At 32.6% G+C, this 18,377-nt stretch overlaps 1 protein-coding gene and 1 long non-coding RNA gene across 2 annotated transcripts in view; one reads left to right on the plus strand and one right to left on the minus strand.

Annotated features, from left to right (window-relative positions):
- Nucleotides 1–18,377, minus strand: part of LOC108001794 (protein Wnt-1-like) — a 63,867-nt gene that overhangs the window by 40,822 nt on the left and 4,668 nt on the right. The window lies entirely within an intron of this gene.
- On the plus strand, nt 11,987–16,532 carry LOC133665646 (uncharacterized). The gene is made up of 3 exons (XR_009828775.1): nt 11,987–13,091; nt 13,359–15,515; nt 16,289–16,532. It is a non-coding gene; the product is annotated as an uncharacterized LOC133665646 (long non-coding RNA).

An 18,377-nucleotide genomic window follows, 5' to 3' on the forward strand; every position in this document is an offset into this window, starting at 1 on the left:
TTTTTTCATTTCTATATATTGTATTTTTTCATAATTTATTATATTATACAAAAAATAATTGTATAAATTTGAAATAATCATTCATTTTATCATAACAATTTATCAAAGGAATATTATTCAACAATTTTTATGTATCAAGAAAATATTATTCAATCTTAAATTTCATACAATTATCCAAAAAGAATTTTTTTCGATCTTATCTTCGATGCAAACAAACCAATTTTCGTTATTTCCAAAACTCACGTAGAAAAACTCAATTTCATAGTGAACACCCGGTAGATCAAACTTCATGAAACACGTGTCACGACGCGCCGCTCTATCGGTAAACAGCTACACGAAAAATTGTAGAGTAGGCAAACTTGGAGAACACGAGGCGAAGCGAGAATTCACAACTTCTCTGAAGACAGAAGGATCGATCGATCGGCTCCGTCCGGTCGCTCACTTTCTTTCTCTCTCTCTCATCCTCTTCGCCCTCCCCTCCTAATCTGAATTTGCCCCTCCCCTAAGATTTTTCTTAACAGAGAATCTGTCCTCCTCCTTTTATCTCGTGCCGCTTTATTCTAAGTTCCGCTACCTCTACCATCTCTGATAGATGGAATCGTTTCGTTTCCCGTACTCTCTAACTCGGCTGATGGGCTGAACGAAAGAAGTCCGTCCAAGTGGCGGAAAAGACAGAGGGAAAAGAGAGAAGGAAACGAGAGAAGTTGGAAGAAACCAATCTCAGAAATGAATATGACTCTTGCAAAATTCACAGAACAATCCGCGACTCGCTCAATGTGGCTTGTTTGTCTGTTTGTTTGCGCGCCTATTTCCGCTCTCATTTATATGCACGCACATCGTCCAGTGTGGCCACATGTAGCGGTCGACGAATGTGAATTGGTTCACGCATTGGACGAATCATCTTACGAATCACACATTGTGAACATGGCGAGAAGAAAAAAGATAAGGAAAAAAGCGATGTAAATAAGTAAATATAAGATTTAATACATATAGTTAGATTTTATATTTATAGGTTAGGTTCGTTTTCAAAATTAGATAGAAAATGAAAGAAATCATCTTAATTTTTTTTTTTTTTTTAATAACATTTTAAATTATATTTGAAATGAATGAATTTAAAGGTTTATCGTAAATAAAAAATTGTCATTAAAAATTTAATATGATTTGAAGTGATCTATCAATCAATCAATCAATCAATCAACTAAAAAAATATCAAAAATTGTTAATTAAAAATAACAAAATTTCTTTATTCTGAGTCTAAATTAATCAAAGAATATCAAAGAATATTTTCTGTTACTAAATATTACGTGAATAATATTATGTGATTTTATATTTTTTAATCTATAATTTAATTCTTAAATCTCTATAATAAAATTACCTTTGCTATAATCAACATAAACACGTCTAAACACATTATTTAAACCGAAAAGAAAAGATAAAGAAGAAGATAGATTCATGAACGAAAAAAACACGCGATTCCACGAGAGAAAAATCAACTTCTTTTTTCTTACAATTTTCTACATTTTCATATAACTCTTTCTCTTTGATCTCGTCGTTTATATTCAGAAATGCAATGCTAAGAACACTGATCACAATGCTGTTCTTATTGCTTCGTGTTACTGGTTTGATAGTAGTGGAAAAGCACGGTGAAACAGGTCTAATCGTTACTTCTCTTTTCGTTGAACGTGACAGGTATTATAAAATTTTTTCGTAGCTAACTTGATAAAGCCGTGCAAAATGGCCGACATGATTGCCTAGTTGTTCTTTCCTTCGAATTCTTTCAATATTGTTGTTTTTATTCAGTCAAACGTGTTTGACGTGTTGTATGTAAACGTATTATCGTGTGCACTTTCTATTTTTATTCCTTTCGTGTATTAATAATAATTTGATGTATCGATGGTTAAGGCACCATGTGTTGTCGTATGAAATTCATACACTTGTTAAATAAAAGATGACAACGTTAGGCTAATTTTATAATAAATATTTTTTATAATAAATATAGGGAATATTTGGCAACGTATATCATATGAGATTCTACTTAACTTAAACACTTAAAACTTAACAAGAAATTAATTCTAATGATATTTATGTAATATTTTGTATTATTTATTAATTAAAATGTTTTTAATAGAACTTTTACGATATCTATTTCGAAAAATATCGTAATGAAAAATTTAATCAAATAATGTGATAAAGAAATATTAACCAATAATATTGAATTTCATTAATTTTATCCAAGCTAACTCTATTCTAGCCACTTAATTTTATAGCCAATTTTTATGTTTATTTTTAATGTGATATTGATGTAACATTTTCAATACCAAATATATATTTTTTGTATCAAATACTACAACGAATTAATTACTTCACTTTTAGTATCAATAGCTATGATGAGATAATTGAAGGACAGTCTATGAAGAAATATAATGACTCTTAAATGAAAATATGAAACAACAATATTGAATAATACATTGACAGGTTTGCGAAACGTGCATTATTCTGTGTTTTCCGATAATCAATTCACTTCTTTAGATACTCGAATATGTTTTGACGCTTGACCGATTTTACAATGCCGCTATATTTCTTCCAGCAACGACTTGTGCATTGCGTTCCATTTTCAGAATATCACCTTCAAGCATAGAATTTTATCTTCATTCAAAGCACGAATATCACAATAAGGACTCTCTTATTTGGAAAAGATGAATTATACAGGATATCTTAAAAGAGATATTAAAAAATTTTATTAATATATTTAATAAGTTATTCTGAATAAAAAATGAATATCTTATGTATAGGTTTTGTATTATTCGTTTCTAATTTATTTTAAAAAATAAATTCCATATAAGTAGTACATAATTGAAGTAGGATTTTTAAATAATTTTTTATATTTCTTATCTTTTTGTATTTATATAAATTGAAGATGTTCAAAATCATCTAATCATCTTCAGTAAATATAAAAAACGAAGAATGAATTATTATACTTGCATTCGAGTAATCAAAATTAAATCTTAAATCAGTTTTTTATTCAGTTATGTGAAAATAAAAGTGCACGGCAATGATAATTCAGAGACACGTAAAAAAGTAATACAAATAATATGTAATGCAAGTGATGACATTGAAAAAATTACTAGAATAAAATAACTAGCGGAGCAACGATTATTAAAATTTCTATAATCAAATCAAAAATTTATGTTATATGCATTATTTTTTATTATCGAAATAACTAAACATATTAATAAAATTATTCAATTTCCTTCTGAGACATCCTGTATGTATTTTATACCTAATAGTCTTCGAGTATTAAAAATTTAATGAAAATTTATTTATCATTTATTCGTTTTCACTTTTGTGTCATAATTTTTTTATTAAGAAATGACACGAGAGAGTCAACTATTGCAGCAAATATCTTTCCATATGTAAACATACAAACAAACTTACACGGATATTTTTAGTAAAAAAATTACACAAAATAATCACACAAATTACTCACATTAATTATGCACTTACATACACTACTCTCTCTAACGATTATACATATGATTCATCGATGAACAGCAATAACCACGTATCAATAAACAGATCAATTTCTTCGATTGTTGGAAGTTATTTCGGGTGAACGGATAATAGGCCAGGTTAGAATATGTGGAACGATCAAAGCGGGTGTTAAAATGAACGACAACGAAAGTGTTGCTTCGTCATTTTACGGTCGACTAGCGATAAGGTAACGTAGTTCGAAAATCGCATCGATGTATCCTTCAAACACGCCATGATTCGCCAAGACACCGGAACGATCTGGAAACGATGTGGACTGGAAGAATATGGTTCTGTCGCTGGCCGATAGATCGCGGTCGATAACAACATGGCTGTCTTATCTAAATTACTACGAAACTATAAAACGCGTATCACGATATTGGGTAAAATGAGAAATATAAAATTTTTGTGTTTATGAGATCTGGATAAGGAACCAAGCATATATAATAAATTGGACCAGGAAGAAAATGTACTTTAAAAAGAGAAATCGATATAAAAAGCAGTAATATCAAACAGCGTTATATTGTAGTAGCATAAAATAAGAATCGTAAAACTAGTATGATAGTGTATAAGAGAATAATATCGCGTACAGAATTAGGAAGAATCTGACGTTAAAACGTTAAAAAAAATTGAATAATATTAATTATAAAATTATATAAAAATAAATATATGTCGTGTTAATTTAGATGAAACGTGAAAAATAATTATACGAAAGATGAAAAAAAACACACAACAAATTTTCATGGTTAAGTAGCAACTAAGAGAGGCAATATCAAGCGAATGCAACAGATAGGGCAACGAAGAACCCGTTCTTAGGACAGGAAAGAGGGTATTAAACTTGTAAGAAGTCGAAAAACCGAGTAAAAAACCAAGTTCCATCCTCTCGAAAGGGCAAAAGCCAGAAGGGAGACAAGAGTGTCCGACAAAGACACGTGAACAATGATCCAAAGTGAGACGAAGACAAAAGCCTGGAGGTACCACTTGCCCTGGTCCTCTACGAAGCTGTCGAAGTGGAGGGTGCAAGGAGGAGGCGGAAGTGCAGCGGATCGAGAGAAGAGCAATCGTGGGTACCAAAAGCGAGAGAGAACGAACGAGCATGGAACGAACGTGGAAAACCTCTCACCAGAGTGGAACATCGGTGTAGCAATACAGCGAAGCGACGAGGAGAAGGAAAACGAAGAAGGCACTCGTAAGTGGAATAGAATTTCAGAGCGAAACAGTTCAAGGCAACCGCGAGCCGAGTGCAACTACGTAGTTTCGATCTAATAAGAGGAGGAGAAATAAAAAGAAAGAAAAAAAAGTAAAGAAGAAAAGAGAAAGAAGAGGAGTGGACCACGCGAGGCGACATAGAAAAAAGGTGGACCGAGACGCGTGGTAGAAGCAGCCGATACATAACTAGCCCGTAGTTAGCTGGCGGCGATTGGTCGAACGACCCAAAAAGGGTTGGATTTTCGAGAGAGCAGCGTGGCGTAAAGGGTGGAGCGCTCGAGGACGCTCGAGACCGCTCGAGTCTCGGTGTAGCAGCGTATGTGCTACGCGATCTACGCGTTCCTGGGACCGAATCAGGGTGGGGGAGGGACTCGAGAGGAGGGGTAAGAAGAGGGACAGAGAAGAGAAAAAAGAAACAAAGTGAAGGAAAAGGAAGGAAACAGCGGTTGGGAGTAAGTACACGCTAGGCTTTGCTCCGCTCGAGTGTACTTCTTTCTCCTCTTTTCTTCTCCTCTTTTCTCTTCCTTTCTCTATTTCACTGTACACTACTCCTCTCTCCTCTCTTCTCCTCTCTTACCCTCTCGACGACTAAGAGACCCAACAGCAAGCGCACCAGCCTCGAGCTTGTTTCCCACAAGCTTCGGCTCGAAAGCTTGTTAGAGAGATTCGCCATTTTTTCAACCCCTCTCGCCACCCCTTCACTCCTCCCTCAACCGAGCGGGGCACCCTCCTTTGCCCCTACTTCTCTGTAAGCGCACGTACACCTCTCGTACACCGCCTCCTATGTCGTGGCCCCCTTTTTTTTCTCTCTTCCCATAAGCCAGAGAAGAGGAATCGGGAGCAGTCTCCACTCGACAAAAGGTCGACCACGAAAAATCGAGCTACCGGGCAAATCAAGAGCACCCTCCATCTTCCACTATTTTTTTCTCCTCCCTCCCTCGTTGTGTATACTTCATTTCTTCTCTCGGGCTACCTTTCACCTCTCCTATACGATTCCTTCTCGATTTAAATCCTCACGTGGTACGCATTACGCCCCAGTTACCGCGATTTCTCTCCATCCTTGCACACTCTTCCTCCACTTCTCTAGCGGAGGGAACTTCACCGACTCGAACCAGAACAATGAGAAACGAACAATGATTGAGGGAGAGAAAGCAGTCAGAAATGGAATGCGAGGGGGTTAGAACTGCTCTTTGAGGGTAAAAAAGAAGGAACAAGCGGATAGAAAAGAGGGAAGGAGAAACGATGGAAAGAAAATAGAAAACTGGAGGAACGCGGAGGACACGGTCATTTCTTTTTTTTTTTTTTTCCTTCTTCCGCCGTTTCTTTCGCGGTTTTCTCGAATAGTGCGGTATAGATTGGTTCGACAAAGAAGAGGGAGGAACAACAACGATGGAACATTCTTTCTGAACGTCGTACTTCTCTTCTTTTCTGTGCTCATTCCACGTCGTTCGACCGTGAGTCACGGAAAAGAACGGAAATCACCTTGGCATGAAAAAAGGGGAAAGAAAAAAAAAGGACACCCCATGGAGAACGACGTATACGCACCGAGTAATGGCTACCTCGGACAGAGCCTCAGGCCTTCGGTTACCTGTACGTATAAGTATGTACCTAAGTATGTACCACATGTCTATCTATTTATATATAATGATATATATATATATATATATGTATAATAATATAATATATATTAAAATATTATATCGTCTCCTTCATGCCAGAAGCAAAACATGCAATTCGATAATTTATGGATATTTATATGTTGAACGATAAGATAATTATTTTAATTATCAAAATCGATATTTTTGATATATTGGTGGTTTATTTCAGAATTTAATTTCATTATAAAATATCATTTTATTTTCAATCTTAAATTTAATTAAAAGAAAAAAAGTTTATTCTATTTTTAAAAAGAATTTGCACATTTCTTGTCTTCGATACGAAGGAAACAATGTAATATTATATACACACATTATATAGAATTTTATGATTGGTTAGATATCGATAAAATAACTAATTCCTATTGGTTAAATGATGTTTCTATTAATGTCAATTTTCTATTGAGATCTTTGCGCATGCTCTTTAGGTTGAATACAACAATCGATTATATCAATCGATCTTAGTATATAACGTAATATATAGGTAAACCGATTGAGAATTTTTTTCTTTTGCAAAAGATATTTAATAAAGATAGATGAATAATTCTTTTTTTTGTAATATTTTCAGGAAAAGAGTTAAAGAATTAAATAAAGTTTGGATATAGCCTGAACAATGTTCAAATGTTAAAAAAGGAATTTATCATCGATAGAAGAAAATTAGGTTAAGTTAAATCAAGAGAGTCATTTTTTTTTACCGAAGATAATAACGAGTTTATCTCAATCGTAAATTTATTAGAATTAAATTAGATTATGCTGGATAAATGAAAATATTTTTTTTTAAGAGTTAATAGCATATTTAGATAAATATCATTCGAGTTAAAAATTCGGTCCAATCTTTCCAATCTTTCCTTATCATGCGCTATAAATAATCGAAATAAAAAAAAAAGGGTTCCTGATACATAAATGCATTCCAACAAATCCAGTTATTAAACAAAAATCATTAAACGAATCACTTCCACTGACAGAACTACTGAAATGCTCATATATTCATCTATCGTTCAAGACTAAAATCTATATTTACTTATCTCGTAAGCAAGCAATACCCAAAAGAAGGGTGGTAGGTTAAAGAAAAAAGATCCCAACATCTACCTGCCTAGTAGTCTTCCTATAATATTCCACCAGAAAAAACCGAACAACCAATGGGTCTCCACTATCGTAATCGAGTCAGGTCAAACGATCGAATGAGGCTAAAAAAAATTCGAGTAGACGAAGAAGCTTTGTAAGAAATATCTTCGAATCGTTTCGACTATCACAGAATCATTCAAATTTCGAATAAAATCGAATTGAGTTGTCCAAGATTATTCGTAAATATTTACGAATAAATCGAAGTAAAAGATTGATGAATCGAATAGCTAAGTGAAAATATAAAAATCGATTCTTAATTCTGGTACTCGATTGGTTCTACAAAACTATTATCAAAAAATATTTAAAATTTGAATATATTTTTATATTTTGATGTATCCATTTGATTTGATATTTCTAAATGATTTTTTTTTATCACGAAAAAATATTTTTTATACATGAAAATTTAAAGAAATTCATTGAAATAGGATAATTTATTCTTTAATACATTATATTTTATTTATAAAAATGCTGATTGTATAATAATTTGTTAATTTAAAAAAGAAATTAATTAATTTTAGTTTGATTGATTTTTTTCGACATATAACAAATATCAAAGGAATTAAAAGAAAAAACAGATACACGATCAAAACTGAAATGAAGCGATGAAGAAATGAAATTTCATGTGCAACAAAATTTGGTATCCTTTTTTTTCGTTTTCTTTTTCCCTTTTTTGTTTGGACGAAAAATATATCGTGGTGGTATAATAATTAATGCGTATCATTCCGTGTCCGACGTGCGAATCTTTCACGTTATTCCTTCTCCTGTTGATGTATCGAGCAATTATGCTTGTAGAGCGTGTAGTAGTAGTTCACCGTGTAATGCTCGCCGTGAATGAATACAAATTGATGTTTCTGAAGTTATATTCGTTGCTTTTGAATATTGCTTTAAGAAATCGAGATTTAATCATCGATAATCAAAATTTCATTTATTTACGAGAGAAAAACGTATCATTATTGTATATAAAATAAGACAAAACAAATCTTCTTAAAATAATTCTAAAATTAACACTGAAAAACAAGATTTTTTAATTTAATTTTTAATCGTATTCTTTTTATTTTCACGCTATCAAACTTTTATTTTTATATTTTTATATCAAAATGTTATATATCTATTTGATACATATATTTACTTAATATGCAAAACATGATATATTTAAACCTAATTAATTAATATTTAGATTATACTTAATAAATATTTATAAATACAATGATACGTAAATACTTTTTACAGTCTTATAAAATTTCAAACAATAAATTTTCTCATTTTCACATGAAAATGATATAAAATGATCCACAAGAATAAAAAATTCTCTCATTAATCGAACAAAAAAAAAGAAGAAGGAGAAGAAAAAAACAGAAAATTTAATATAAAAAAAGAAATATCGACGCCTCTTAAACAAAGAATCTCAAAGAACACCCCCTCACTCCATTCCACCTCTGGCAAAAATACAAGAAAAAAAACAAGAACCCGCGAGAGTAAATCCACTCCTTACCCAAACCTACAACCCTTAATCCACCCTTCTTGGACAAAAAGGAGGGAGGAAAAGGAGGGAAAAACAAATCAGAAAAAAAGAAAAAAGGCACCAACAAGAGGGTCCCGCGTGGCCAAATAAATGCGTACGCGGAATCATGAGCGGCATCATTACACCCAGGCGAAGGAGGGTGTCTACTAACTTGTCCATTAATATTAAAGAAGTGAGGTGCAGCCGTGCGAGGGGTTACAGGACGTGGCCAGAATGCACGGGGATAGATTTAGCATCGCGAAACGCGTGTTAAACACACGTTCACCTCCTCGTGTATAATCGTAAACGTGGACGTGTGTCCTCGCTTAATCTTTGAAAGGTCGTGGTGTATCCGAGAGCCAGCTAGGTACAGGCTAAAATATTTTTATTAATATGTCGAAAGAGCATTATGACAAAGAGTAATTATTATACGATGCATTAAGATTTTAATTATACACTGTTCATGGACGAATGTAAAATTTGTTTATACTGCGTATTGTGATAAGCTATTGTGTTGAGTCAATTGAAGATTGCGAGTAATTTACAAATATATTAAATCTTTTCACTGTATCGTCAATTTTTTTTTTTCACGTTACGTTAATATTTATGTATATATTAAACTATGTTATGTTTATTGAAATATTTATGTATGTTAATTATTAAAATATTCTTTTATGTTTGATTATTTAATTTAATAAGCTTATACACACCTCAACAAGTGATTATTATTTTAATTAACAACAATCTTACAGTATATCTTTTCTAGGTAATTTAGATAATTATAAATTTGATTTTATAAATTAATATTTATTAATAATAAGTGAATATTTTTTCGCGTATTCGTATCGAACTTTGTTTGGGAAAAATTAATCGTTTGGCATTTTTTCCCAAACAGGTTTCAAATATTTTTCAAAAACATCGCCTTCTTGAGATTTAAATAAAGGAGCAATGTTTTCGAAAAGATACTAGTTGAAAGGGTTGATTTTGATGGCAACTTATGTACGCGTTTTATGAAGGTATCCTTCGAGAGTACAATACGTACTGTACAAGAATTTTTCTCGATGTATAATAGCAAAGATTATTGAGTACAATTGAAATAAGTAAATATGACGATGACAGAATCTTTGAATAGTTGATTGTATGGCTTATATTCTTTTAAGATAGAATTGAAATTTGATGGTTTTATTTATATTATTATTAACAATATAATATGATAATTAATATTATTTGTTGTTGATGATAACAATATTATTTTTTGCTTGGATCAATAATACAAATTATTAGATAAATTTCTTAATTGTTCTTAATTAATGAAATTTTCTTTTCTTTTAAAATTTTCATTAAATTCAATAATACTCCTGCACAAACTGACGTAACATAATAATAAATTTATAAAGAAAATTTATAAATTATTTCTTCAATCAAAAAATCATCTTTAACTCCAAATTTATTTTAAAGATCATTTCTATTACCAATTAAATATTAACAATTTGTCATCACAAACAAATATCTAAAAAAAAAAAAAAGCTTTTCTTAAATGACATCATAGAAAAAGAAATCGATCGACAAAACTAAATAACAAAAATAACAAAAATAAAAATCACAAACATAAAAGATGAAAAAAAAGAAAATTTACGCGGGTCTAAAATGAAAGGAACAATTTTTCAACGTGTGTCACAGTGACCGTTTAAATGGCAAAGAGACAAACAAATTGTCAATGAGGGATTAAAGAATCCTCGTGCATTTGGCAGGTGGTTAAGCACTCGACGAGGTATGTATGGACACGTATTACCCATGCTCGTATACACACAATTGAACATAGACGTGGCACACGTGCATGTAAGCACGCACACGCGTGTAAAAACGACCATACGCAGACACACGCACACACGCGCGCGCATACGCGCGCACACGGCAGACTAAACGGATGATGCAGCACGTGGGCCGCGATCTTTTCGAAATAATTTAGGGGACGGAATCTCCCCGTACATACACGCATCTGCACGGAGTTATTTATGATGGATTAGGCGAGGATTTAAGCCACGACTAATTTATGTCAGGCCACGGGATTGTCGACTCTCGACGATCTTCTCTTCATCCCTCCCTCCCCCCTCCCTCCCCCTCATTCCACCAGGTTCGAGCGAGAGTATAACCTCATCACCGTGAAATATTTAATTATAAGTAAACCGAAAATTCTAATTTCAAACCGACCGAAAAATCTTGCAAGGTGAATTGAGCATTAAGCGCAGGATTTTTTTAAACTTAGTTTCCTACTATATTATTTGGTTATGTAGATTGTAAAATAGTAGATTAATTTTATTTTAATATTATCGAAAGAAATATGCTTTTAAAATTATAATAAAAAATTATACGAAATCATCCAAAAAACACCTTATATAATATTCGTAGTATTGAAATAAAAAGAAGAAAAGGGGAAAATTTGTTTTCACTTGGAAGAAAAAAAATACAGTTTAGTCAAATCAATAAAAACGTGTCGATAAGGGATACGATTATTAAAATTTATAATTAATATAATTCGCAGTTTATAAAATTATACAACTTTTATAATCACGAACTAAAATGATAAAAAAAAGTTGACACCGTTAATGGAGTTAATCTCCGATCACCAAAGAACCCTCACCCCTTCTTCTCCCTCTAGTTCCCCTACCTGTTTCATGGTCCAAGCAGATCCGCGTTTCTTTGACCCCTAGTTCGTCTAGTCTTTCCACGAACAGTCCAGATCGGGCATGAAATTTAACATGAATAGAGAAGGAGCATGGCGGCGACAACGACTTGACTCTGCACCCTTCCCCGCCGTATGCGTCCCCTGTATTATTCAGGCCGCCATTATTGGACCCCTTGGTCCGGCTGCGCGACACGCTCTCGCCCCCGCGGGACAACGCAATTGCATCTGCTCGGAATGAGAGTGGTCGTATAAGAGACGGAGAGAGTGACGGAGAGCAAGTGAGATGGAGCAAAGTGATTGGAGTGAGGAGTGTGCGGCTGGCCACGGGCGCAGCGAGACCCGTATAAGGATGGAGGAACACAGATCGGCCGTTTAAACCCTCGCAAACCCTGCTACGTATCTAGTTATTTAAGTTCGCCGCGGATAAAAGGAGAGAGCGTGTAATTTATGGCCAGCGTGGATACACCGTCCAAGGGGGTGAGAAACCGAGGGAAGAGAAGACGGAATAAAAATGAGACGATGCTCGGCGACGGAAGAAGAAGAAGAAAAGTGGTGGCAGTGACGGTCGTGGGGAGTAGTGGGGAGAATGGAATGGAGTGGGGATACGGAAGTAGCCGAAGTCGATCGGTAGCTACTGTGATTTGGATGCGTTTTTCTTCTTCTCGCGTCGAAAGTATTCGTTTGTATCAAGAACAGTCCCGTTCCATTTGCGGAATTAATCAATTCTGACGTTAAATAATATCGTAGCATTGAATTACCGTCTTTTTTTAACAAATTAATGATAATTATCGGTTCCTATTTTTCAGATCGAAGTGACAACGATTAGAAATTGGATTTGTCATATGAAGCGATTACGATTTTAATGATAGAAAGTTTCGCGTATTCGTCCATGATAAATACTGTATTTTTATCTTTCCATTTTATTTGGAATCGTATATTTTTGGTCAGAAGTAAGCAAATTCAACGGAAGCAAGAAACAAAAGCGTTAATTTCTAACAGGTTCAATTTTGCCGGTCAGTTTCGAGTCATTGTAGCGAGAAATATCGGATCCATGGAGAGCTGAGGTTAGCACGCGTCCAAACAACGTAATTAAAAGTTTCGTGTGCCACTAGCCTCGATAAACTCTCGTCGGTCCCAAGTCAATAGACGAGAGCCCGGGTTGGTTAATTACTCGCCGAAATGTGCGTTCTTACAGAAATAATTAGCCGCAGCGTGTGCGCGTGCAAACAATCAAGGGAACGAGGAAAACATCAGCGGTGAACTTGCGGCCATTGCTACGTCGTAATAACTCGTCAAAAAACTCAACCAACCGGATATAATGCGTGATGACCATTCGGCGGCTCGTTTCTTCCACAATTCTCTTCAGCGTTATTGCAAATTGAACAAAGTAAAATTTCTCTATACATTTTTCGTATTCACCATTATTTTAATAAATATTCATTTATTATAATTATATAAAATATTACGTATGTCATTATAAATGAAACGAGAAAAGAGAAGCAAATTTTCTATCTAAATATCATTTAATTTAAAGTACAATTAAATAAATCGATCCATTTAATAAATTACTAAAAATAACTTTTCTTTTTTTTGGAAATTAACGCGTATCATATAATTTAAAAAATTATATCATAAATATTTTCCGATATTATAGTTTCTCTAAGAGAGAGAGAGAATAAAAGAGAAAACGAAAAGAAAAATTGATACAGTCAGTGCGAATAGAGGAAGCAGCAGCAAGAGACTATTGACGAGGCACACTTGTTGAACGCGTGGTTTATCTTCGACCATAGATCACTCAGGCTCCACCATTTCTCCTCTTATACGTATGCGCTCTCCTTTTCTTAGTCATTTCCTTTTCCGCTAACTTGCCGTATAACTTGCTCAGGCACGTCTTTGAAGGATGCTCGTGCCAATATCCACTATTTATGACAAAAGACACGCAATTCGTGGATATTTCTCAAATGGAATTTATTCTATTATTTCTTTTATCTACTTTCAGTTGTTATCTACAATTGCTTATGAAATTATTCATATTCCTTTAGCTTTCGTATGAGTTTCGTGTTTGTTGCTTGATATATCTTGATTTTTGCATGAATTTTAATTAAATGGAAAATAATAATTTAATACGAGAAAATATTGCGATTCTAAGATTGCCAGTTGCGATGATATAAATATTCGCAAAGATTGTTAAAAAAATAACAATTCCAAGATCATTACATCGCAATTACAACAATTATTATTTCGTATAATTACGTTTAATATCAGAAAAGGGGGCAACTAAACTACCAAAGATATCGCATGGATTACTTTCCAAAGAGAGAATTATCATTCGGCATAAGAGAGGTGCAATTCGATCCAATAAAAAGTAAACTCACAGATTGTATCAGTGATTTCTAGAATTGTATCCAGCTCTAGATATGATTAGAAAATAACGGCATAACTATAATTATTGAAAAAAAAATGGCAATTCAACAAAACGAAAATTATTCCAATCGTAAATTCCTGAAAGGGATAAAATACAATGCAATAAAACAAGATTATTATTGCAATTGTAAGAATTGCTCTTTAAAATGAAACTAAGAAATAGCGATTGGTGAGAAATTACAAAAGTGATCGGGTAGCATTTTTCCGGAATTTTTCACGTTGGCGAACGAGTATCACGATGTCGTTAAGAGAATGGATCCTATGAAGGAATCGGCGGCGTGCCAAAGGAAATTACGAATTACTAAAACGATGTATGGCATCGTGTGTGACGACAACGTGCCATTGCACACCTAACGGATTGATGCGAAACAAGTTTCTTAGTGTCTCCCCATTGAGATCTGACATTTAACATTCTCGTCATAATTGTCGTGATGGCCGTAGATCGTCAATTTTCCATTAAAAAAAAATTTCTCTTAGAAATTTTCTCATAATATGATTAATTTTCATTTTCTCGATCTTTACGCAACAACCTTAAATCCTCGTTAATTTAATAAGGTAATACATAGCATTTTAAAATTAAATTTTTTAACAGAGCACCGTGAAATATTATTATATTGAAGCATTAAAATTTAAGTGTAACATCTGATTCTTGTATCACTTTTTTTTAACCAAAACAATTCAAAGAATAAATTTATCGATTCAAAGAACTTATTGATTTAAAATTCGTTTGAAGATTATCTTCTTTTCAGAAAAATAAAAACGAATGCTATAGACGATCAACTACGAATATATTTCTTATTTTTATTTTAAAAAAGCAAATCTTCAAGCAAACCAAAAAAAAATTTCCTTCTCAATAAAACCGAAATACGAATTTTATATAGACGATTTATCTATCTGATTGCAATTAAAATTAAATCTGACTAACCCAGATATATCTACGTGCACAAAACTATATATTGGAGAAAAAAAGGAGGAAAAGAAAAAAAGGAACAGAATAATGGTTTACACGTAATGAGAGTAGCGAGTTTGGAAGAAAAGCAACGATGATTTCGGGGAAAAGTAAGAGAAGGAAAGAGAAAGGATTCGAACAAAAACCAGAAATAAAGAAACGTATCGTACTGATATTCTGCCGAGGAAGACAGAAACGGAGACAGAGACGGAGAGAGAGAGAGTCGTAACCTTCCCTGAGAGCTAGCCTCTTCGTTATGACAATATATCTGGGACCCGAAGGAAACATTGGCCGAGAAATCCTGAAGGTATGCTCCGAAAGCTTGCGCCACGGCGGTCTCCTTTGTCGGAGATTCTTCGAGCGAGAGGAAGAAGCCGTGCGTAGAAGAGGGCACAGCCTAACCCCCTCTCCACGTCGTTGGGCCGCGAAAAACGAGAAGTAGGTATAGACGTTAAATAAAGCAGAACAGCTATCAGGTTTTCCTCCCTGCTCCAAGTTGAAATCGGTGTTTTTTTCAATCTTTTTTTTTTTTTTTTTGCTACCCCTTTTCGTGATATTGAAATAACTTATAACAATATATATAATTTCGAGATATATGTAAAAGGAAAATTATATTTTTTTTAATTGAAATGAAGTTGTGTTTTTGTTTATTAATCAGCGAAAGAATGTTTATTACATTTATGCATAAAAATTTAAATATTATAAAATGCAATATTCAAAGTATACATTAAGTATCATTATGAGAGGAATAAGACTAATTTCCATTTAATCTCTATTTCTTTAACTTATATTTACAATTTTATTTTATTTTGTAAATAAATATTTGGTCTAATAATTCTTCATGTTGTCCCATTTTTGTTACATAGACAAGTTATCAAGCTTAAATTTCTATTACAAATTAAAAAATTTGTTGTATATTTGTTATATATTTGAAGATGTGAGAAGATACTTTTGCATACTTTATTCAAAATAATTAAAAATAGTTAAAAATAATTTTGATGACTTATAATATTATTACATTTATATTACTTATGACATGCACATTAATTTTTATTATTTTTAGAAATGTAAACTCTTATGATTCATAAACTACAGATTTAAAACTTATATAAAAAATCAAATGCATGGCAATCTCTCAGACTTCACGAGTTGAAATAAATAAATTTAAAAAGTCATTAATTAAAAATGACACCAATAACTTCTTTTTACAGGTTTGGAATCACCGATTGCATTCAAACAAGGAAGGATAATAAGACAATTCCATTCAGGCAAAGATATTAAAACCAATCTACTCTCAATAACAAATTAAACAAATTGCATACTATTATGTTTTTAGAATTTTTAACTCTTTCTGAATAAATACTATAACAACATCAAAGTTACAATTAAATGAAATTGAATTAAGTTAAATTAAACTTTAATATACATAATATTCAATTATTAGTAATAAAATTTTTACAAAACAATACTTTTTTTTTAATTTAATATTTAATTTGATCTCGTTTCGTATAAAGAATATTCTCGATCTGTCAAGAATCAGAATTGAGAAAAGAAAATTAAATTTGATATTAATAGCTATACAATATTCGTCTAATCAGTCATCAATGCTCTAAGTTACATGAAAATTCACTCTACACTTTTATTTATCCTGTTTCGATTGGCTCGATTCGATATTGAAACACGAATAGCATTCTTCAAACGACTTGTTACAATTGTATATCTACACTATAGAACGCTGCGAGAATCGATTTCGCGATCTTAATTGCCGAGCAAATTACATCGATTAGAAGAATTCCATGACTGCTGCAGTTTAACCAGAACAATTTTAGATCATAAGCTGAAACTGAATCCGATCAGAACTTGTTAATTCCGTATGACGAACGTATATTCGTCACAAAGAAATAATAATTTTTTGTATCGTGACGAGTATGCTCTTTGTTAAGATAAATATTTAATATACAGGTAACAATATAACAGATTAATAAAGGATTATATTTATATTTCGATACACGATCTTTGAAACATCGACCATGCGATTGATAGAAAATGAAGATACCCAGAGCCTTTAAAGATCCTTCCTTTAAAGCTTCTTACGATGTTAAAGGTCCCACATATATTATTCTCCCGGATCGTTACCTTAACTGGCATTCGTGATTTTTGCAGTGACTTACAATAGCAAGGAGAAAGCGAAGGGATTGGTGCAACTTTTTCCTTATGGTAGCATACCATATTTGCTTTTTATCAAAGAAATTCGTCTAACACGAATTTTAATTTTTAGTCTGGCAAAGAAATCAATAATTGAATCAATAGTAATGAGGATCTCAATAATTGTCTATGGATGGAAACATATCACTAACTAATTATAATAATAAATAGAGATAGACTGTACAGAAAATAAAGCAATAACAATAATAGGATTTATACGACATTGAATGAGCATTTATACCAAATAAAAATTGCGATAATAATATTCGATATAATATACACGAGATCTAAAGATACTTTTCGATAAAAAATATCATTTCACTTTATGCAAACAATAAAATTTTGTTACGAAAACGCGGCAAGATGAATCTTGGATTCGTTACGGTTGTAAGCCAAGGTAATCAACTATTGCCTCACGAGAACGTAGTTTACTATTCTTGCTAATGCAAAGCAGTTTCACATTATTACTAATGGTACCATTGTCAGAATATCGAATAATATTTATAGATATTCTTACAATAAAAATAAAATTTCGAATAAAAAGTATCTAACATATTCAATATATAAGAATCGTAAAAAAAACAACTATTTATATAATTCAGTATGACGTAAAAAAAAAAAACAAAAGTAGTAAAAAAAAAGAATAATCAAAAATCTATTAGATCTCGAGCAAATCAATTTTTAAAAGCAATTTTATCTATGAAAGTTTATGGTATGTTCTTCTTCTCTCAAGACTTATTAATCGAGCAACGAATCCAAACATTCTTATCGGATCATGCGAAAGCACATGGTCAGCTATATCTGCCAGACGACCGACGTATTTACTTCCATTACTTTAAGGGCTGAAAAGAATGGTTCCTTCTTCGAGGGAACCTGTTATTGCCAATATTGTTCGTTTTTATGAGAAACGAAACTGCTTATATACGATTTGGTACTTTTTATGTTAACCGTATAAAAAAGATATGGATAGAGGAAGAAGAATGACACATGAGGATAATTTTAACTACGTCTCATATTGCTACGTCTTTTGTTATAGAAGCCGCTTCGATTTTCAATAAAATGATCGTATTATTGCCTTGCGGGAAACACCGACTA

The sequence above is a fragment of the Apis cerana genome, linkage group LG1, assembly GCF_029169275.1.
Source record: "Apis cerana isolate GH-2021 linkage group LG1, AcerK_1.0, whole genome shotgun sequence".
Taxonomy (NCBI): domain Eukaryota; kingdom Metazoa; phylum Arthropoda; class Insecta; order Hymenoptera; family Apidae; genus Apis; species Apis cerana.